Source organism: Vulpes vulpes, chromosome 5 (assembly GCF_048418805.1).
Source record: "Vulpes vulpes isolate BD-2025 chromosome 5, VulVul3, whole genome shotgun sequence".
NCBI classification, from domain to species: domain Eukaryota; kingdom Metazoa; phylum Chordata; class Mammalia; order Carnivora; family Canidae; genus Vulpes; species Vulpes vulpes.
The window spans coordinates 129098367-129121523 of NC_132784.1; the positions used below are offsets into that span (position 1 = coordinate 129098367).

The 23157-nt window shown below is 39.9% G+C and overlaps 1 pseudogene; it reads right to left on the reverse strand.

Annotated features, from left to right (window-relative positions):
• Positions 1-495: 495 nt before the first annotated feature.
• Positions 496-22482, reverse strand: LOC112908572 (T-cell receptor gamma chain C region 5/10-13-like; annotated as a pseudogene).
• Between the last annotated feature and the right edge of the window lie 675 nt (positions 22483-23157).

Consider the following 23157-nt stretch of genomic DNA (forward strand, 5'->3'; position numbering starts at 1 on the left):
CAATTAGATAGCACCAAATAAAAGCAGACATAGGCTAAAGTAGAATTTTGATTGCTTTTATTGTGCCTAATATGATAAACAGTATGAAATTCAGGTAGCAAGAATGAGTGCTTTCAGGTATGTAAAATAAAGAGTTTCCAGGGAAGCATCTGGATAAATAAGAATTCAAGGATACAGCTGGAAGCTGCATGCTGGCTTTACTCAGAGGCATGGGTACTAGGTGGTTGAGGAGCTAACTGAGGAGAGACCAGTGCTGAAGCCCCTGGGGATGGCACCCTGTCCCCAACTCTGAGTCATAGCCAAATTTGTTCTCGCTGCAGAGTGAAAGTTTCGGTTTTTCCACTGGTTTATAAACCCATTCTGCATAATGGCACTATAGAGAAGACACATGTGAAATGAAATAACCCAATCTCAGAAAGAAAGTCTCACTTGCTCCACAGCAGACATTTTAGAACTGAGCCAACGGGAATAATTGGATCGTGATGGCACCGTGTGTTAGGAACACTTCCCGGTACCACTGAACGCTGGTCCCCCAAGCAAACAGATGGCAGTGATGATGGAGTACGTCAGACTCTTCATGAGGAGGAGGAGGTAGGTATAGTAGGCAGAGGTGTTCATGAGCTGTACCTGCAGGGGGTCTAGAAGAAAGGATGTATTAATTTCACAGTTTTTTTGAAAGGCCAAGACGTATTCACTGCGAAGGTGACTGTATACAATTCTGATAATTTAGGTCAAGTGCCATTCTCTCACCAGCACAATGGGGTAATAAATACTTATATCAACATCACCACCACCACCACCTAAGACAACTCAGAATGGAGTCTGCAGGGCAACTCAGTCAAAACCTGTGAAACTCACTAGTACATTCCAAAGTATTAAAAAGTAAATTTGTGTTTATAATGAATGAATCCAGTGGGGGAAAATACATTGGTGATAAGTGGCTTTTAGCACGTTCATCCCACATGAATCAAAGTAAGAATAAGAGGCAATATACATTAAGTACAAACTAAATGTCACTTATTTTCAGAACTTTGCATGCAAAGCTTAAATCTTACTTAATTTTACAGTAACCTCTGAAATGATTATTTTCATTCCCAATTGACAAATAAAGTGAGTACAGAGAGGGAAGCCATTTGCCTGATTTCATACAACCAGTAAGTACTAGAATCCAGATTTCAATCCCAGCAACACAGAATTAAAGAACACTTTCTCAGTTGCTCTGTAATTCTGCATCTTCACATTCAACAAATACCCAAGACTTCAAAATGACTAAGCAAAAATATAAAGTTGGAAGCTTCTGCTGCTGCTGAAGCTGGTGATGATGTTGATGATGGTCAGAGTCCAGAATCCCCTGATATTGGCCATGGATGGTGGATCAGCAGGGCCAGAACCAATGCTTCTCATCATTTCCTTTGTTCATTATGTGGGGAAAAAGTGCCAAGTGCTAGCACCTATGATGTAGTAGCTAAAAGGGATACCTAAGCTAGATACGACACATATGCCATGTTATATATCTATAACTCAGGTATGTGTTTTTTGTGTTGATTTTATTGGACTCAGAAATTGTGAATAGTTTACCCATACTCATGCAAAAGAAAATTAAAAGGCTAGAGTGTAAATTTAGTCTGTGGAACTGGAAGCCCTGTACTGACACCGCCTCCCCATGTGTGCACCTATCTCAGGGCCTTGACTTTGGGATTTAGAGGAAGAATAAAAACTGAGTAAGTGTGTGAACTTGGTTCATCTTGAATCAAATGGTGTAGGTGTCAGCCTTAGCTCTCGCTGTATGGCATGGGGACTGAATTCATTTCAGCTCATTGCCCTCATGTGTAAAATGGGAATATAATCCATCACAGTGAGAATAGGAGCTATAAACAAAATGTACTCACAGTGCAGCACAATGTCTTCTGGACAAGAACCTCTCAGTGTCTGTTAATGTTCTTAACTACCGGCAAGGATAAGGCTAAAAAATATAGAAGCAGCATGATATCATGATTTCCTCAGTCAGTAGAAATCTCTGGCACAAAAATGAATGAAATTCATTGTTGAAAGAATTCAGGGCACATCACTGCACTCCTGATTCATGGTCCTCTCACACCCAAACCAGCAGTTACCAGCAGTTACACCAGGTGTGAAGATGACCTGAGAGACAATGGATTCACATAAATATCACTCTCTATTTTACAAGATCCAGCCATTCTGAGGTTTCTCCCTGAAGCCAGGGGAGTTCAAAGTCTAAGCTGATCAGGAAGGAAAAATGCTATAGCATGACATAAAGGCAAATATAGACAAAAACTTACCATGTCCATCATCCAGGGAAGCTTCTGTGGAGTTAATAGCAGCAAGTTCTAAAAGAAGTGAGGACAAGTATTGTTCATATGCATTGTTTGACGTTCCTCTGTTTGTAGATAGAGGATAGATAGAGATAGATAGATGATAGATAGATAGATAGATAGATAGATAGATAGATAGATGATAGACAGATGATAGATAGATGGAATTTGTCAGCAAAGAGGAAGAGCCATTACAAACATGAGCCTACCAATTTCAGAAATATTTTGTTTGATTTTACATAATTTAGTAGATCAATTCACATATTGTATTTCTGCACATAAAGATGTTTGTGAATGATGCACTTTTTCTCACACCTGGAGAGTAATGCCTAACATTATCTTCCTTCCTTCTGTGTTCATAGCTCGTAGCACAGTGACTACTCCACAGTAGGTGTCCTATAAATACTATTGAATAGAAAAATAATCAGAAACGGTGACTGCTGTCCAGTCCTCCACATCCACTGCTCACATGAAGGGCTGCTACCAAAATGAATTTGTCCAACCCTGAAGCCACAGAGGCACTGTACATGTTGGAAGGAGTCTGGTTTAGGTAAATTTCCTATCTAAATCAAAGAAAGCATTCCCATCTTTCAAATCATGCATGCCCCATTATCCTCAACTCCTGCAATGATTTTCTGGACTGGTGGTATTGGAGGACCTGACAACAATACTAAAGAAGGCCAAACCTACTGATTGATTGTTATTGTGCCAGGCACTATGTGGAAGCTCATAGGCATTATCTCATCTCCCCATTACATTGATATGAGCTGAATTTGGAGAATTCCGTGTTACCTACAAGGAAATAAGATTTTAGAGAGTCTGAATTTTTGCTGAATATCATACCAGTGATGATTGTCAGAGCCAGCACTGAAAGGATGATTGTGGGAGCATTGATGAACTAGAGCCTGTGGAAAGCACCTTGTAAAACAACCCATAGAAATCAAACATAATTCCGCCATTGTGGACTCTCAGGTAACATCTCTTCCATATAATTGAATTAGTCTTAGCACTACCCATTTTATTACAAAAGCTCAGCATTTCTTTTTTATTTTTTTAATATTCTGTCATTTATTTGAGACAGAGAGAGAGCATGAGCAGTGGGAGTGGGCAGAGGGAGAGCAAGAAGCCCACTCCCAGCTGATTAAGGAGCCCAACTCTCAGCTCAAACCCACACTCTGGAATCATGATTTGAGCCAATGGCAGGCACTTAACTAATCAAGCTACCATGCAACCCTAAAAGCTCAACATTTCATTGAGCATGTTTGCAGGGATAGAATGAAAGGTCACATCACACTGATAATTGTCTGAATACATAAACCTGTTAGAGTTGTATTTATCTACAGTGTAGAAAAACAAATCAAAACAAAAAACCACCCAACATACATACAAACACAAAAAATCAATAATGATGATTGACTGTTGGATGCAGGAAGGGGAAGTTGCAAGTTTCCTTTGATTTATCCTTTTTCTGTTCATGTGTCATTGTCCACACAAACATGGCTCTGGTGTGTAATTTTACCCACTCCAGTCTTATGTTGGTGTGCTCTTGAAGAAATGGGTGTGAAGTATAGACTTTTGGTTACATATCAAGAAGGACAATGTTAGTATAACTAGGTCAAATGATAAAATATCCTAAAGGGCTTACTTTACAGTGCCTTAATGGTCTCTTTCTTATCCATACAGTGATTTTATTCATCATATTTGTACCTGAAACTGCAGAGCAGAGGGAGTCAATCAGTAAACATCCTAGTGCTGACCAGGAAATATCCATGTCCACTGGCTAAAAGTTACAGTTCTGGGTACTGTAACTGCAGTGCGGTAGCTATGAAGACTTGGTTTACTGACTCGTGGCCTTAAGCTAAATGAGTACATTGTGAGCCTGTGGTTTCCTTTATAACAACCTTCCCTTTTGATCTGATCTCAGCTTAGCTCAGAGATGGGATCAAAATTGAAGATATTAATACGGGTCTCAGCAACAGCGCTGAAGTTCTCAGTTTGTGTTGTTCCTCTGGGTGATATTCATGGGTCTTGACCTTTATGCTCAATCCTTGTAATATTCAAGGATTAACACTTCAGCTGTATAATATTTAAATTGGACATTCTGTCATTCTTTGGTGATGTTCCAGTTTTATAAAGATCATTTGTTTATAGGTTTCTGGCTTAGAACATGCATGTAAAGTTTTTGAGAGAACAAAATCCACCAGGCAGATTATTATGATGTCTGTAACAGGATAATTCCCCATGTTTGGAGTGCTTTCAGATGTCATTGTCCCAATATTCAAAGCAATTAGAATCAAATAAGTAGGAAAGACCCTACTGAAAGAGTTACTGAGTTTTACCTTCCCCAGTAGTGTTCATCTGGGTATAGCAAGTGAGGTGGCCTACAGCACAGATTCAGCCTTTCTCAGCGAAGAGATAATCGAGGGCTATCTTACCTTCAAGAACTGCTTTGGGCAGAAAGTACATTTGGGTGCTGCCCTGGTTTTCCCTTAGGCCTGACTCTTTGTTTAATATGCTCCCATTGTTTATCCACCTTCATTTCTCTGTCAGAAGTAGACTGGTGCCATATTACAAGGACATCAGGGCAGCCAACGTCTGGCAATGGGGGCCATTTTTTGTAGAATTGGAATGGACTTTATCTACACGTACCACAATCTTACAAATACAATATCTAGAAAACTTAGTGTGAACTTTTTTGCAAGGCGTCCATGTAATCTGACATGCTAAATAAAACAACTAGTTTTACAAAACCATTGGAATGCTCCAAGTCAAAGAGATTTAAGCAGACCAAAACTCCAAAGAAAGTAAACTAAGACACCTGCCCGCCCGGGTCCGACCAAAGCATTCATTCTTTTGGCAGGAGAAAACCAACTCATCAACTTACTTTTGATTTGAAAATTCTTCATTCCAACGTTAGTCAGTCCTGCCCACATGTAACATTCCTTCCCAAACATCCCCTTTTGCAAACGTCTACAACTTTCTCTTTTACATTCATGTATTGTCCTGAGTTTACCTTCTTTAGATAAGCAGCCTCCCTTTAAGACAAAAATCCCTCTTTCCCCCTCAAAAAACATATTTCCATTCCTCATACTTTTTCTTACTAAAAACGTACCTCTTACTTTCTTTGCTTTCCAAATGTTTCTTTTTATTTCCAGTAGTCTGCATTACATATGCTAGAATTTTTAACCTGTAGAAACCTTCATATTTAAAGCAAGCTAGTCAGAAAGCAGTTGTGAGCTGTTCATTAGCTGCATTCTTTAGATTGCTGAATTTATGAATACATTTCATAATTTCTAGAAATGTGTTCTGCTTCAAAAAACAATATTTCAGTAAAGCACCAAATATGACTGTGAACAGGCCTGAGTTTATCTTTGCTTTCCTAAAGCCAATCATTTTACAAGCCCTTTTCCATAAATAGGGGAATAAGTGGGAAGGTTCAAGAAACAGGAGTACTTTGTTTTCGCTTTTTTTTAATATAAATTTATTTTTTATTGGTGTTTAATTTGCCAACATATAGAATAACACCCAGTGCTCATCCCATCAAGTGCCCACCTCAGTGCCCGTCACCCATTCACCACCAAACCCCTGCCCACCTCCCTTTCCACCACCCCTAGTTCGTTTCCCAGAGTTAGGAGTCTTTCATGCTCTGTCTCCCTTTCTGAAATTTCCCACTCATTTTTTCTCCTTTCCCCTTTGTTCCCTTTCACTATTTTTTATATTCCCCAAATGAATGAGACCATATAATGTTTGTCCTTCTCCAATTGACTCATTTCACTCAGCATAATACCCTCCAGTTCCATCCACGTTGAAGCAAATGGTGGGTATTTGTTGTTTCTCATGGCTGAGTAATATTCCATTGTATACATAGACCACATCCTCTTTATCCATTCATCTTTCAATGGACACCGAGGTTCCTTCCACAGTTTGGCTATTGTGGACATTGCTGATAGAAACATCGGGGTGCAGGTGTCCCGACGTTTCATTGCATTTGTATCTTTGGGGCAAATCCCCAGCAGTGCAATTGCTGGGTCGTAGGGCAGGTCTATTTTTTAACTCTTTGAGGAACCTCCACACAGTTTTCCAGAGTGGCTGCACCAGTTCACATTCCCACCAACAGTGTAAGAGGGTTCCCCTTTCTCCACATCCTCTCCAACATTTGTGGTTTCCTGCTCTGTTAATTTTCCCCATTCTCACTGGTGTGAGGTGGTATCTCATTGTGGTTTTGATTTGTATTTCCCTGATGGCCAGTGATGCGGAGCATTTCCTCATGTGCATGTTGGCCATGTCCATGTCTTCCTCTGTGAGATTTCTCTTCATGTCTTTTGCCCATTTCATGATTGGATTGTTTGTTTCTTTGGTGTTGAGTTTAATAAGGTCTTTATAGATCTTGGAAACTAGCCCTTTATCTGATATGTCATTTGCAAATATCTTCTCCCGTTGTGTAGGTTGTCTTTGAGTTTTGAACTCCTTCAAGAGATGCATTTCTACTTCTGTTAAGATTTGTCAGCCCAGTTGTTCTCAATCACTTGGAGTTCTTTTTACATGAAATGATATCATAGTTTGATCCACCTAATCAAGCACACGAGCCTCAATTTCTTCCTTCACTCTGGGTACATAGTTTTAATTTTAAAGGTTTCTGACATGTGGAATAACACCCTTTATGTGTTACCAGGATCCTCAAGTCAGTGCAAAGGATACTACCCTCCCAATACTCAGAGTCACTCACAGTGAGAGCTGAAAGAGGAACCAACAAGCCACATGTACCAAGCAGACAGAAAGCTAAGGGCAGTTACACAGGATGACACAAGCAAGAAGGCAATAGCTCTCACTGTGAGAGAAAGGATCAATAGCAAGGGTTTGGATTTGGAAAGAATGGGACAACAAGAAATTTTACTATCGTCTCTGGACCAGGCACATGGACAGAAACTTGGAAGGAGCTACTTCTGTTAAGAGTTTCTACTCTTCTCTGGATTCTGCCAGTTTTTCTAGGATCCCTTGTGCAGGTCCTGGAACTTACCAGAATTTCCTCTTGACTGTTTAAGAGACTAAAGTACATAGCAATTTGTCAGGAACCACCCTTTTTCATCAACTGTGGAGGGGGCTTATTTGGCAGCTCTCCTATGAAGGTAGATATGGGGTTGTCTGTAAGGCTATGAAATAGCAGACTGCTGTTTGTGGCTGTGTAGTCTGTTCAGAGTGGAAAATCAATTCAGACTAGAATGAACCCACAACATTGTCCAGACGGGAGCAGAAGTAGTTGGATCCGTCTATTAATCTGTTTTAGGTACTTCTTCCACCTTTAGTTTTTTTATTAGCATTTTTCAATGAGCTTTCAATCAAATGACCTTGAAATTTTATCTTTTTTATTTATTTATTTTAAAGATTTTATTTATTTACTCACGAGAGACAGAGAGAGAGAGAGAGAGAGGCAGAGACACAGGCAGAGGGAGAAGCAGGCTCCATGCAGGGAGCCCGATGTGAGTCAATCCCAGGTCTCCAGGACCAGACCTTGGGCTGAAGGTGGCACTAAACCGCTGAGCCACTCAGGCTGCCCAACTTTGGAATTTTAAACACTTTGGAGGATTCTATTTAATTGGGGAACTCTTGCTTTTAAGGGCACGTCTTAACGTTCTCATCTAATTTGCAAGTTCCCCATTATAGGCATTATATTTCTAGGTTATCATTGCCCTGAGGTCTCGCAGTAGCTTGGCCTTTACATGAATGAAGACCAACTGTTAAATGCACATTAGTGTATGGGCAGCAGGAGATGATACTGAGTTCTGGCCACAAGAAGACTCTGTGTGCACCAGCAATTCTCTGGAATATTGCTGAAGTTTCCATCTGTGAAACTTGGTTTGAGAGGTTAGGTGCTTGGCTCTGGGCAGACCCTTCAGCCTGTTCAGTTGGACTCTGTGCAAATATCCAGCACAATGGGGCCCAGAGCAGACACGCTAGTAACTGAACACAGGCATAACACTCGGCCAGCCCAAGTTGAACTGCCTGTCAAGCAAAGCCAATTAGATTAGGAGTCAGAACACAAAGTGACTAGAGCTTGGAACCAGGGAGAACTCACCCACAGTGCTTGCACTAGGTGGGAAAGATCGTGAACTTAGAGGGCTCACAGTTACCACCTCTGTGTTTTGCTTTGCTTCTGAATGCCCTTCGGAGTCGACATCAGATTCCATCCTTGCCACCAAATCTGTTAACAAAATCAACCATGTACATGTTTACACTCTAATGGCTCTATTAGTCAACCAATTTATAAATCACACAGCATTCCATTTAGCAAGCAGTGGCAACTCCAAAGACTACAGGAGAGGAAAGGTTTTTAACAATAGGGAGTGGGTGGAAAATGGAATATTTAGCAAAGAATTCATTGTTTTAGGCAAAGTCACTCTCCCAAGGAGGAGGGAATGGGTCAATCAGAAAATTTCCTCGGGCTGACCAGGAAATTCCCATATTGACTGATTAAAGATTACTCTTATGGAAGGGGAGAGTTGAAATTGGATTTGGTTTACGTATTAAGTCTTGCTTTATTGCCTTGGGGCCATAAGTTAAGCGTTGCCATTTGGGTCTGTGGGTTTGTTTGTTTGTTTTTTTCAATGCTCCAAGAACACAGACTTACTTCAGTAATTTTGACTTGTATATAGCAAAGCTCTTCATGGGTCTTGTTATGTGCTTGTTCCCCATTGCTTATAAAGTGCGTATTAAACACAAGGAAAAACTAAAGTGCTTCCTACTTATGGTCCCTTTAGGGCCTTGGTCTGTGATGTCAATGCCAGAACTCGACTTTTGAGTCTAGTGAGTTAGTGGATCAGAGCGGGGCCAGGGCACATTGAGGCCATCTGCCCTCCCTACCTAAATATGACCAGTGTCTGCCCCAATGAGGCACTTTGGACAAATGCTTAAATCACAAGTGACCCTGGTTGATTAGGGTAAGTATATTCACTTGACTGCAGTGATCCTCCTTGGGATGTAGTTCATCCTGCATCCCTTCTGGTCTGGCTTACACTAGAATTGCAATAAAAGTTTGCTTTGCAGTTTTACCAATGGTAAGAAATACATTCATTGTGTACAATGGAAGAATGTTTATATACTTTTGCTTCCTTCAATGTTTACTTACCAAATTTCACCTAATATCACCTATACTGATATTTAAATTTGAATCTGAAAAATTCAAGACCATACTAAAACCTCAGTAGTCAAATTATTATTTCTGGTTGAGTTGTGATCCGGCTCCATGAAATCAACAGCATTTTGTCTCCTATAACTCATTGTTTATGGATGATACTTTGAGTAGAGCAATTTTGAAGTAAAAAGTATTTTGACTGCTACGTAGAACATTCTTGAAAGATGTATAATTGTTCTTATTTCCTGATCAAGTAAAGGTATCAAAAGTGGACTCATTTGTGTGTTTCATATGTGAGAGGTTGCTAAGGGCTTTCACATACACTGCTTCTAAATCATGAAATGATGGTAAAACCATCATTGTGACATTAGTATTTTGGATGCCAAAACTGAGGTGACAAAGGCTAAGTGTATTTGTCCTTTTCTTTTTCTCTGTAGGTTCCAAATCCCATACTGTTTTTAAAAAAAATTATATATATATATATATATATATATATTTTTTTTTTTTTTTGAGAGAGAGAGAGCATACTTGGGAAGGGGGAGAGAGGGAAACTCAATAACTCTGTGCTGAGCGGGAGCCCGGTACAGGGATCCATCTCATGACCCTGAGATCATGACCTGAGCTGAATGAAGGGTTAGATGCTGAACTTATTGAGTCTCCCTGGTGCCCCCAAAGCCCATATTATTTGAAATCTATGGAGAATAAATAACAGAATATATATGCACCATGAAGAGCAACATTAGAGAAAAATTTCTAATTGCTTCTTTTCATTAATACTTGACAGAAAAAACAGGGTTTTCTCTTTGAAACAAAGGGTTTTGGGAGGTTATTCCTGTTTATATGTATATACCTTCATTTATTGAAGGAAAAGAATCTCTTGATCAACCCCTCCTCTACCATTGTCATAGTTAACGATGCATTTGTGTTCTTTATCCATGGACACTCCAGTCACGGTCAGCCAGCTGAATTTCATGTATGTGTCCTTAGGTTTCATAGTGCTTCCATGCTGGGATTGCAGAACTGTTCTGTTATTCTTTTCTTTCCAATCTATCTTGATAACATCAGGGAAAAAATCTTCAAGAAGACAAAGATATGTTCCGGCCTTACAGACTTTTATTTCAGCAATTGAAGGAAGAAAAACTGTGGGTTTGGGGGAAATGTCTTCACTTGCACTTTTATCTGGGGAAAAAATGGAATAACAATAAAAACATAATGAGAGAAACACAAACATTTTGTGGTTTGGAACCACCCAGCACATAGTAAAAGGAAGGAAATGTTGCTGTAGAATTAGTGTGTCATAGCCCTTCATCCACAGTGGTTTATGACGTACTTATTTTCTTAGTTTCCACGGGAAAAGAGTTCTCGTGTGTAACTTGCCAAAAGTCATAGCTCTTAAGTAAAGAGCCTCGATCACGTGGAATATTTTGACACAATGCACAGTCAGTTGTTTGAATCGGAATCTATTGAGTTGATCTTTACTTCAAATATGGATCCCATACCCTCTTCTGAGTACTGGAATTCTTCACCTTGATTTCTGATTTTATAGAACATCTCATTCTTGCATCTGAACCACTGCAGGATTTTGTGTAAGGCAAAGTGTATTGCTTCACCTCCAAATTATTTACAATACCTTAAATTTAGAAACAAAATGTCAATATTTCCAAAACTTCTCTTTAAAAAATTTACTGTAACTTCTTGCAAGATTCATCCACGAATGCAAAAGAAACAAAAGGAAAAATGAACTTTTGGTACTTCATCAAGATAAGAAGCTTTTACACAGCAAAGGATACAGTCAACAAAACTAAAAGACAACCTACAGAATGGGAGAAGATATTTGCAAATGACATATCAGATAAAGGGCTAGTTTCCAAGATCTATAAAGATCTTATTAAACTCAACACCAAAGAAACAAACAATCCAATCATGAAATGGGCAAAAGACATGAATAGAAATCTCACAGAGGAAGACATGGACATGGCCAACATGCACATGAGAAAATGCTCTGCATCACTTGCCATCAGGGAAATACAAATCAAAACCAAAATGAGATACCACCTCACACCAGTGAGAATGGGGAAAATTAACAAGGCAGGAAGCCACAAATGTTGGAGAGGATGCGGAGAAAAGGGAACCCTCTTACACTGTTGGTGGGAATGTGAACTGGTGCAGCCACTCTGGAAACCTGTGTGGAGGTTCCTCAAAGAGTTAAACATAGACCTGCCCTACAACCCAGCAATTGCACTGTTGGGGATTTACCCCAAAGATTCAGATGTAATGAAACGCCGGGACACCTGCACCCCGATGTTTCTATCAACAATGGCCACAATAGCCAAACTGTGGAAGGAGCCTCGGTGTCCATCAAAAGATGATGGGTAAAGATGTGGTCTATGTATACAATGGAATATTAGCCATTAGAAACGACAAATACCCACCATTTGCTTCAACGTGGATGGAACTGGAAGGTATTATGCTGAGTGCAGTAAGTCAATCGGAGAAGGACAAACATTGTATGTTCTCATTCATTTGGGGAATATAAATAATAGTGAAAGGGAATATAAGGGAAGGGAGAAGAAATGTGTGGGAAATATCAGAAAGGGAGACAGAACACAAAGACTCCTAACTCTGGGAAATGAAGTAGGGGTGGTGGAAGGGGAGGAGGGCGGGGAGTAGGGGTGAATGGGTGACGGGCACTGAGGGGGGCACTTGACGGGATGAGCACTGGGTGTTATTCTGTATGTTGGCAAATTGAACACCAATAAAAAATAAATTTATTATTTAAAAAAATAATAAAAAATAAAGGGTTAAAATTTTTAAAAAATTAAAAATTTACTGATTATTTTCAAAAATGTTCTTACAGTATCTTAATCAAGTAATTTTGATTAGGGAATTTTGTTCTGCTTTAGGAAATGTTCACTAAAAGTACTTTTTATATTGGAATTTCATTTGAAATTGAAGCCTGAGTGAGAAGACACTGTAGTGTGAGTCTAAGCATCCCCTCCTCAAATTTGAACGTGCCCTACAAACCTGCTGAACTTGTCGTAGTACCCCTAAATTTTCATTCATTTAACATGCTGAGTAAAATTCTATATCAAAAGTTATCGTCAGAGTTTCTTGCAGATAGGATCATAACTTCCTTTACTAATAGGAATAAAGTGTTGGGTATAGCAATTGGACTATGTCAATCAAGCATCGAGATTCATTCTTTCATTTGATCCTCATTGAAAATACGCCTTTCACACACCAGTTAATAGGGAATCACTTGTCTTATTTTATCCAGTGCCTCTTCAGTGTTCAGAAAACCAAAGGAAACCTAGTAAAGCCTAGTAATATGGGGTCAGTTCATGGAACTGCTTCACCTGTCTTGCCCATAACAAATGTCATTTTTTTCCCCACTAACATCACAATCTATGAGCATTCTAAGATCTCATCAGTAATTTCTACCTCAAACTGACTTCCATCCAGATCATGTCCAAAGTTTGGCTTCAAACTCCTACAGTTTTCCTTCATGATGGAATGGCAAGATCAATGGCTGGTTGCCTGGTCCTCCAAACTTCCCTATTGTCACATGTGATCACTAGGCTGTTACCTTCGTGACTGGGTCTGCTGAAGGTCACCATCTATAAGTAACATTAAATGTCATTATGTCCATAGTAATGATGCAGTAATAGCATGAATTGCATTTGTTTAATGACTCAATTTGAATGTCTGAACTTTGACAACAGCAAATTTGAACCCTGATAACATTGCAACAAACTTCTAATGCAGTCTATCTCCTGATAAAATAAAATAAATAAAATAAATAAAATAAAATAAAATAAAATAAAATAAAATAAAATAAAATAAAATAAACCATGCTCATCTCTTACTCTAGAAAATGATATTTCCGGTTGTTCCATCTTTATCTGCCCAAGGCCAACTACAAGCAACGAAGAGAAATTCACATGAACAAATGAAATGGAAAAGGCAACAAGAAAGAATTTCTTGAGTCTCTTCTGTAGACTAAAGTGCCTGGGGGAAAACTCACAAGCCCAGAGGGTTGAGAAGATGACTACTTCCAGAAGTGGCATTTTTTTGGCTTGGCAGGCTCCCCAGCAAAAAGGTAAGAAGTGAAGTGCCTGTAGCAGGACTTGTCAGGACAAAGTCAGGAGGGTGGGACTGGTTCTGGGTTCTTAGAAGAAGTGGTGGCTTAGATAGTTGCCTGGCATTCTTCACAATCTGTCACAGATCTGAGCGAGTCTATGGCTTTCTGTGTCCCATGAGTGCTGGGCAGATGCGGTAAGAGGATTCTCAATCTGAAAATAAATTCCTGGTAAACGTATCTGTATGGGGTGAGTCAGAACGTTTCTCACACCCACTCACACATTCACATACTACAGGAATCCCACACTACAGAAACACTGCTCAGTAATATGAGGACAGGTCTGCTGGACTCAGCCCATATGTCTATGTGTCTCTGATTTGCTGTTATTGGGAACTCAGATGGGAAACCTGACTCTACTCTTCTGTCAACAGCATAACAGAACAAAATCAGACCCTGAAATATCTCTTTGACATTCCTGAATATGCCATGTGCACAAGAACTGGAGGGTTTTTGTTTTGTTTTGTTTTTTAAAAATAGATTGAAATGTCATAAAGCAAATAGGGCTCAAAGATCAAATTTCATTTATAATCAGGTTCTTCCAAGAAGGGAGTAGGCCACAGCTGCTAGGGATACATGGGTCAGAGCAGTCTCTGGAAACCAGCTTCTATTCACCCTGAGCCTTGCAACTGCCTCATAAGCATGATGTCACATGTAGTATCACTTTCAAAGCAATGTTATGAGTATTATGTAATGATTCACTTTACAATTATTAGACATCTAATGTGCATTGTGGACTTGAATTATTTTTTACTCCTCTCACAGTCTCATGTGATAGCTGTTATGATAAATCTCCATTTTACCAACGAGGATGGTGGCAGTGAGACATAACTCATGAAAAGACACCCATTCGGTAAATATGACAACATGTATAAATAATATAAAGAAAATCCACGTAAAATGAGATATAAAAATGATAAAAAATGATAATGCAAGACACCTATCTTTTACTTTTACTTTGAAATTTCTCTATGTATTTGTGAGTAGAATTAGGATTGCTTGGTATATTACATATATGTTTCAAGTGAGATTTGCATATTTGAAACTTTCTCTTCTTTTGGTTAAATTATTACTGTGAGCAATATTCTAGGTATTTAAATGATCTATAAGAATAGTATTTTCTTGAATATGTGTAATAATCAGCCTCCTCTACCATTTAGCCCATTTATTTAACTTTATATATTGAAAATTTATCAGGATCTTACCAACTTTTCGTGAAAATCGTTACCAGTGGCCTATGAAAATCAACACCTCCTTATCTTACTTACCCCTTTGGATGTGAACTGAGGTATTTAATCTTTTTGTCTCAGTTTCTACATCTATGATTGCTGAAATATCTATCAAAATTGACAAAGTTACATTATCAGTTCAAAAATGAGAATGAACATAAAATATGTGCACCTGATAAATAATAATAAACATAAATTAGATATTGTGGATAGCAATATTATGCCCTTTCTAAAATTTTCAAGGTGTATTTTTATTATTATTGAAAAAGAAGAAAAATGACTTTCTGAAATACTTTCATTGTAAAAATTCTTGTTCCTACTTTTATTTTAAATGTATAAAATCAATAAATAAGTAAGGAAGAAAAGCCCATCCTGTCTATCTGACAAATGGTATCTTAAAACTTGAATATTTATTTTCATATTCTTTCTTCCACTAAGAAAGACATGGATGTAGCTGAGATATAATGTAGGAGTATGAACTTTAATATTTTTTCATTTTTGAGGTAAGCATTTTCCCTTTTATTAATCAATCTTAAAATGGTGATTTAAAGGCCTCATGTATTCTGACTTTTGAATAAATAATAAAACATTTGCCTCTTTTCATTATTTTAATATTAAACTTTTCACTAACTTTTCTAAGTCTCATACTGAAAAGCTGATTTAACTTGTCTCATTAGGACTGTTATCAGAAGACACTATGGTACGAAGTACACTTCTCTTCCATATATGACACAAGACAATGCAGTTAGCAAAGATATTTTGAGAACCAAAATAGTAATGTAGCAAAGATGTCTACAGAAGCAGAATCCACACTTGTCATGCATTCCTTTTAGAAAGCGTTGGTTCTTTCTCATTCAGGTGTTCCACTCAGATCCTGGACTCCAATTTTCCTCCATAAAAAAACTATAAGGGACTAGGAAGGTTCTGATCAGGCTCAAGAATGCAAGGGCCTCCCCACAGAGAAACAGTCAAGGTCATGAACAGTGTAGGTTAAAATGACCATCAAAGAACATGGGCCCAATTGAGGTGGGAGAAGGGCTAAAGGATCCCATGGAATTCCATCTCTTGTATGTGCCTGGTCTGCAAATCCCTCTTTCCTCTGAGGAGATCTCAAAGTTGCACATTAGACTGTGGGGCCTTCAAATAGGGGACAGAATGAATGAATATGTTGATGTTCGCTGGGGAATTTATCCTTAAGGTGAATAGCTCATACAGGAAAGTTGCAAGGAGAGATCTGTATTCCCACAGATGTCCACTGCAGATTCTATGGTTAGAAATAGACTTTTCATTGTTTTATGTTGAAAAGTCAATGAATAATTTATTGGCATTTTACTTATTCTTTGAAATCAGGTCCTGCGCTTGTGTTTGCGCACATGGTAAGGATTTGTGTCACTTAATGTTCACTATCTGTTCTGTCTCCGTTGTGGGGGACAGTGCCTTGTTCCTTGTATTGTCCTGTAGTTAAGAAGTGGTTTAGTGGTTTAGTCTTGATTTCTGTGGAAATGAGAATGGTCTCTACTTGTCAGAAACTGCTTTATAAACATACTTTCTCAGTGTAATAGTTTAAAATACTGCATATTCTATAAATATTAAGTTTCAGAAGAGCAAATAATTGGGGTCCCTGAGTACCTCAGCCAGTTAAGCATCTGACTCTTGATTTCTGCTCAGATTATGATCTTAGGGTCATGTTATTGAGCCCCACATCAGGCTTGTGCAGAGGTGGATTCTGATTAAGATTCTCTTTCTGCATATGCCTCTCCCCTTCCCCCTCCAAAAAATGACCTAATATTAATGAGTACTTTGTTATTGATAGACTTTTTTTCCCCTAAACGTTGTTTACCTTTTCCATCTTCATAGCAATCACATGATACAGTGGCTTTAAATTTTCACTTACTAGATCAGGAGAGTGAGGTACAGAGGAGTGATGAGGGACTGAAGGAATGTCACAGGGCTGCTAAGCAGGACAAGTGGATAAGGTCTTACTTGAAGATAATTAGATAAAGATGAAGATAAAAATCCCCATGAGCAGCTCACCATGAACAGCAACTGTCTCTATGAAGGAAGGACTGAAAAGATAGATCAATTCTAACAAATGTGACAGGCTGGATTTTAATTGACCTTATAAAAGTTGCAGGTATTTCTGTGGTCTCCTTTATTAAGAGTTGGAATGTCAGGAATCCCTGGGTGGCTCAGTGGTTTAGTGCCTACTTTTGGCCCAGGGCAGGAACCTGGAGTCCCGGGATCGAGTCCCACGTCGGGCTCCTGGCATGGAGCCTGCTTCTCCCTCCTCCTGTGTCTCTGCCTCTCTCTCTCTCTCTCTCTCTGTCTCTCTCTCTCTCTATCACGAATAAATAGATAAATAAATCTTAGAAAAAAGAGTTGGAATGTCATAATACTGTACCCTTGTGTATTACATTAAAGAACATCAAGAACACAGAATTGGATTCATCATAATACTGGTTCATAAAGCACTATCATCATTTATCTCCACAGAGATCTCATTATTTTATTCTACTTTGGTGACGTAGAAATAACTCAACAAATACCTCAGAATCCCTGACTTAACCGAAAAACAAAAGCATTGGAAATAATCTGCATGTCTTTTTTATGCTAAGTGTATCAACTAGAAAAGCACAAAGTTAATGATAATCTCTCAACACGTGTCCAGATTCCTGTTTTGTTACTGAAGGAACAGGTCACATTCTGTTCTGTTAGGTATGGGAACTTGGTGGCTTTGTGGAAAGTGAAGTGAAAGGAACTAGATAAAATCTCCCAACTCAGGGGGGCACTTGACGGGATGAGCACTGGGTGATATGCTATATGTTTGCAAATTGAACTCCAATGAAAAAAAATAATAAATCTCCCAACTCTTCAACTTGCTTTACTACTTTGGGGGAAAATGCAATCCATTTATTTGACTGCTTAATTGTATACTTTTGCTCCTCCAGATGGAGAGTCTACCTTTCTTACTTTTCCCTGGGCATTAGGAGGTGGACCCTCTTGGAGCGCACAGATGGTTTTTATTCTCTGGTTGCTGTTTGGAAGCAGCCAATGGAAGCATCAGCAAGAAACTGGGAAGTAGGAGCAGCCTGAATGTAGGGTTCTTTCCCTGAAGGGGGCCTACCTCCTCCCAGGGCCAACCTATAGTGCCATCTTCCCCATACCCAGAAACTTATGCTCAGGAACACAGAAGTGCAAGTGAGAGAGGCCCTTTATACCACTCTATCCACTGGAGAAGTTTGTTTCTTTATTTCAGGGCCCTGGACCCATAGGCTTGGAAATCTAGTGTCCATGAAGAAATGCTTCGGTAGGTGACATGATGATGGTTCCTTGAACTTCAATTTCCATTGGCTAACTTTCCATTGGAAATCAGAGCAGAGATTCCCATTACTGTAATCCACAGGAGTTAGGTTCCTGGGGCAAAGAGCAATGGGGAGAAAAGTGGAGCATTGATCCTGAGGAGGAAACAGAAGTTTTCCCAGAATCCAGTCTTTGTGTCCCTCCATATCCATGCTTGTTCTTCCCCTGGAGAAGAAATCCGTGTCTCCAAAGGCAGGGAAAAATGCAAGGTCCTGCTTAAAAGTCTATCTTCTCAGTTTCCAGATGAATATTTGAGGCTGAACATCTAGCAACCTTCACTGAGCAGATCATGTTTTCAGAAGTTGGAAGTGAAACAACTTTGTTGTATGTTTGTTGTTTGTTGAACATAACAGTGTTTACATGCAATTCTGCTTGATATGATCTCATTCCTGCATCTAGACGAAGGAGATGTAAAGAACCCTGTAAAGAATTTACAGTAATGTTAACAAGAGGACTATTTGTAGTACCTGACACTTATCCTACACAGGGGAAAGACATAAGCAGCTCAAGAAGGTCCTCTCAGCTCTCCAAGCATGAACTTTGTCTCTAACTTGGCTGATGGAATCCGTGAGAATCAGCAGAGAAAACTAGATTTTTGTTTTGTAAATGAAGCTAAGATTGTGAAGAGGGGAGAAGTAGTGATCAAGAGAGAGATTATTACACACATTTCTAAACATCAGATTTCATATATTGTATCTAGGTGCTCATTAATAATCAAGAACTTTAACATTATATGGTCTCATTCATTTGGGGAATATAAATAATAGTGAAAGGGAATAGAGGGGAAGGGAGAAGAAATGGGTAGGAAATATCAGAAAGGGAGACAGAACATGGAAGACTCCTAACTCTGGGAAACGAACTAGGGGTGGTGGAAGGGGAGGAGGGCGGGGGGGTGAATGGGTGATGGGCACTGAGGGGGGCACTTGACGGGATGAGCACTGGGTGTTATTCTGTATGTTGGCAAATTGAACACCAATAAAAAATAAAATTATTTAAAAAAAGAACTTTAATATTAAGACATGTGGATTCTTTTAGAAATAAATTTTAAAATATAATTCAAAAGCTATACAGGTTTTCTATGAGACAATAAGGGTATGGAAGTGACATAGTAAAAGGTCTCTGATCCCAATGTTTAGAAGTGACCTCGCCCAGTTGTGCCCTTTCCTCTGTACAAAACTGCGTCCCTGTACCCATTCTGGGCATGGAACATAAAGAGCTCCCAACACAAAACAGTCAGCATGGATTTCCAGGTTTGCCAAGAAATGTTTCGATTTGTGATTTTTAGAAGGTGACTCTGAGATAACAGGCATGACTTTTTCCACAGTACTAGCATGTGTGTGATCAGTTGGTAATGGATAATATAACTATGAAACAATGATTTTTAAATAAGTTCTTAGTCTTGCTCCGCATTATTTTCATAATATAATGCTGCATCTATTACTCAAAATCACTGTGTTTCACCCACCTCAGGAGTGAAATAAATGAGTGGAGCCCAAACCATCAGACTATTTCAAGTATCCATCTGTACAAACTCCCCTACCCATGAGGTAATGTGAACCCTTCTCTAATAGTAAAAATATAAATCTCACTTCAATACACATTAGTAGGTCTGCCACTGGAATCATTGCTGTGCATTCTGGGATGATGCCTTTAGAGGCATCTTGGTGGGTTAGGGGTTAAGCATCTACTTTTGGTGCAGGTTATGATCCTGGGGTCCTGAGATCCAGCCTGACATCAGGCTCCCCACAGGAAGCCTGCTTCTCCCTCTATGTCTCTGCTCTTCTCCCTGTGTCTCTCATTAATAACTAATTAAAATCTTTTAAAAAATAGAATATGTTTTTAGTGTTTTTATGCATCAGCCATTTAAACAATCATTTAATTAGCAGACATTTCCTTAGGACAGGAGGGCTGTGTGTGCCCTAGGGGCTTTGGTGAGGTTCACCTTATCCATGAGGAGAAAGGCAGTGGGAGGAAGTGACTCCAAATACTGATTTGTTTCACCCTCCACTTAGGGGTTGTTTGCTCCATGCACTAGGCCACTGTCCTCTCAGGATGTAACTCAAAGGTACTATGGAGCCATGTTAAAAACTAAGATTTGCATTGATTTTGGATGACTTCTCATGACAGTGTCTTCATATTTGGCTACTTTCTCTCTAAATAAAGTGTAATAGTCACGTCTCAGATTCACTGCCCTATGAAGTCAGGCACTTAGAAGGAAAGGGGTCAGTTATATAGGAAATGGGGAAGATAAATGAAAGAACATCCCCAGAACAGAACAAAGGTAAATTTCTGCCCATCCACCCTCATCTCTTCCTATACATACTAGAGGGCTTGGCCTTGACCCAGGCCATCAGTAGAGTGTTGGGTTGTTGGTTGGGATCTTTCACAGTCATGCCTGTCTTAAATATAAATCTCTCACCAAAAAAAGCAGAAGTTCAGAGAGATAGATGAGGAGTTAGTGAATCTGAGGGACCAGTTTCCTTCAGATGATGTAGACTTTCCTTCCAGTAATCATTTTCACCAATGCAATTACGTTTTACATGTAATTTGAATTTTCAATTGAAAATACATTCATTTCAGCTTAGACCTCCTCAGAGACCTTTTTCTTCTTCCCCACAACAGCCATAGGAATTTTCCTCTTTGGAGCTAGAGAATCAGTGATATACCTCTTCTTTTCTTTTGCTTTCTTTCTTTCTTTCTTTCTTTTTTTTGGCAAAAATTTAACTACCTTTATAAGAAGTTAGTAAATATAGTGATATCTTATTGGTAAAATTTTTGTTTAACACAAAAATCAGCCACATTTCTGTCAGCTAAAGTACTTCATTTTATAGAGGAGGGAACAGAGGTCTAGGGAATCTGATCTCCAAATCCCATATACGGTAGCATTTAAGCATAAGCAGAAGGTGGAGGATTCCTGGTCTCCTTTAGGGCTGATGGATCTACCTGCATGAGGATCATGTCCCTCCACAGGAGCTGAGCCCCAGACATGCCAGTGCACGAGGTGCTGAGAAGTAGGCCCTCAGCTTCCTGAGCCTCTGCTCCCTGACTCTCCACTGTAAGTAACTAGCAGGGGGCGGGGCAGCAACATAGAAACTGGAATCAGGAGGTGACTCCCAGTCTCAGCTTTCAAACATTTTGTGGTAAATCTCCAAAGTGTCCTTCATTCTTGAAATGATTTGCACCATGTTTTATTACCACATTCTTCATGGAGGTGGTCAGATTCTTTAATCCCCAGTCTGTCACACCTCTGTTAAGTAGAAATAAATAAGAATCACAATTGGAGACACAAATATTTTCATACTGCTGCATTTTAAAAAGCTAAAGAATCAAATAAGATTCTAGGATTGATTTTATTTACTGTGAGATATCCAAAATAGTATTTTGACATCTACTCAATATAGAAATTACTAAGAAGATATTTCATTTTTTTAGACTCCAGAATAGGAAGTGTATGTTACACAAGCAGCCATCTCAACTTGGACTAGTGCACTATCTACATTTCAAGTGTTCAACACCCACTTGTGCCAAGTGGCTAGTGGCTACTACATTGAGTAGCACAGATTCTGCTCCAAATGCCTCAGAAACACTACCTGACAATCTTTAGAAAAGTCCCTCCAGGCTGGACAGCTCCCTGGGTCTGAGCCAACCTGAGCATCAGGGGCTGCTTAGCTTCCAGGGTTATGTAGAGTGACCCCAAGGAGGAGACACCCACCAGAAGACAGGGTGCTGAGGACTGTCCCCAGGACAACCTCAGACACCTAGAGCCAGAGGAAGTTGCCAGGCATGAATCGCCCTGGGAGATGGAGACCTATTTGTGCAGAGGCCAGGGCAGCAGGAGTGGCTGTGTTCTTCCCAGGCAGCACAGTAGTACACGCCTTCGTCGCTCTTCTCCAGCTTCTGCACCAACAGGTTACAGCTGTATCTGTTCTTGCCCATCTTGGCATTGACTTTGTCCATGTTCACAGATGCATCCCTCTGCACAGATGAGCTGTATGTGTTTATGTAAAGGAGTCTCTTAGGGGCAATACCCTCCCTCTGGAAGTACCAGTGGATGTAGTAGACCGAGCTATCCACTGTGCACGGTAGGGTGGCCAAGGTGCCCAAGCGCCCCACGACCACAGGAGTCTGCTCAAGCTTGAGTCCTGCTCCGCCACCTGAGAGAGGAATAGTGAGACAGCAGTGAGACAGGGATGGTCAGGAACTTCAGGGGGTCCCCCATCCCCCGCACTGTGGAGGGAGTCAGGACTTACCGGGAAACAGGAGGGCACACAGGACAGCAAGAGGACCCAGCATGGTTCAGCTTCCTGCCTGGTGGAAAGAAGCCCAGAGAGATCTCGAGGCTGTATCTGTTGGCAAGAGACTACCTTGGTGCGTGACAGAGAGCCAGTTAAGTTCTGAGCCTCTGCTTCCACGAGGCACCTGAAAGTACTGGTGAGAGAGAGGCCGTAAGGAGGTGCCAAAGGGCAGGGACAGATCAGACCACAATGGGGGTGGGAACATAGTGCGCAGGGTGCTGAGAAACACTGAGCAACGTTGGTGCATGGCAGCACCTGTGAGAACAGCAATCCTTGATTGGACATCCACTACATCTGAGCACCACACTAATTGATTGCTGCTCATTGTTTGATCAAATCCTGGAATGATCCCTTGGGATGAATTCACCCTTGGGATGAATGCTACTTCACTCACTTTAGAAATGGAGAAAGCCTGGTTGATCATTTAAGTAAACCTTTCCAAGACTGCATGTCTACAGGGTATTGGGTGAGGATGTTCCCAGGTCTGGCTGGAGATGACACTCAAGCCTCAAATGGCCACTTGTTACTAACAAGGGGAATGTGTGTGCAGCTCGCTTGGGAGGCAGGCACAAGTGCAGAGCTCTCTGCTGAAAAGGCAGCAGGTTCCTTGAGCTAGCATTGGAGTATTTCTCCAGAGATCTCATTGGATGATTTAAATGTCCTAACATAACAT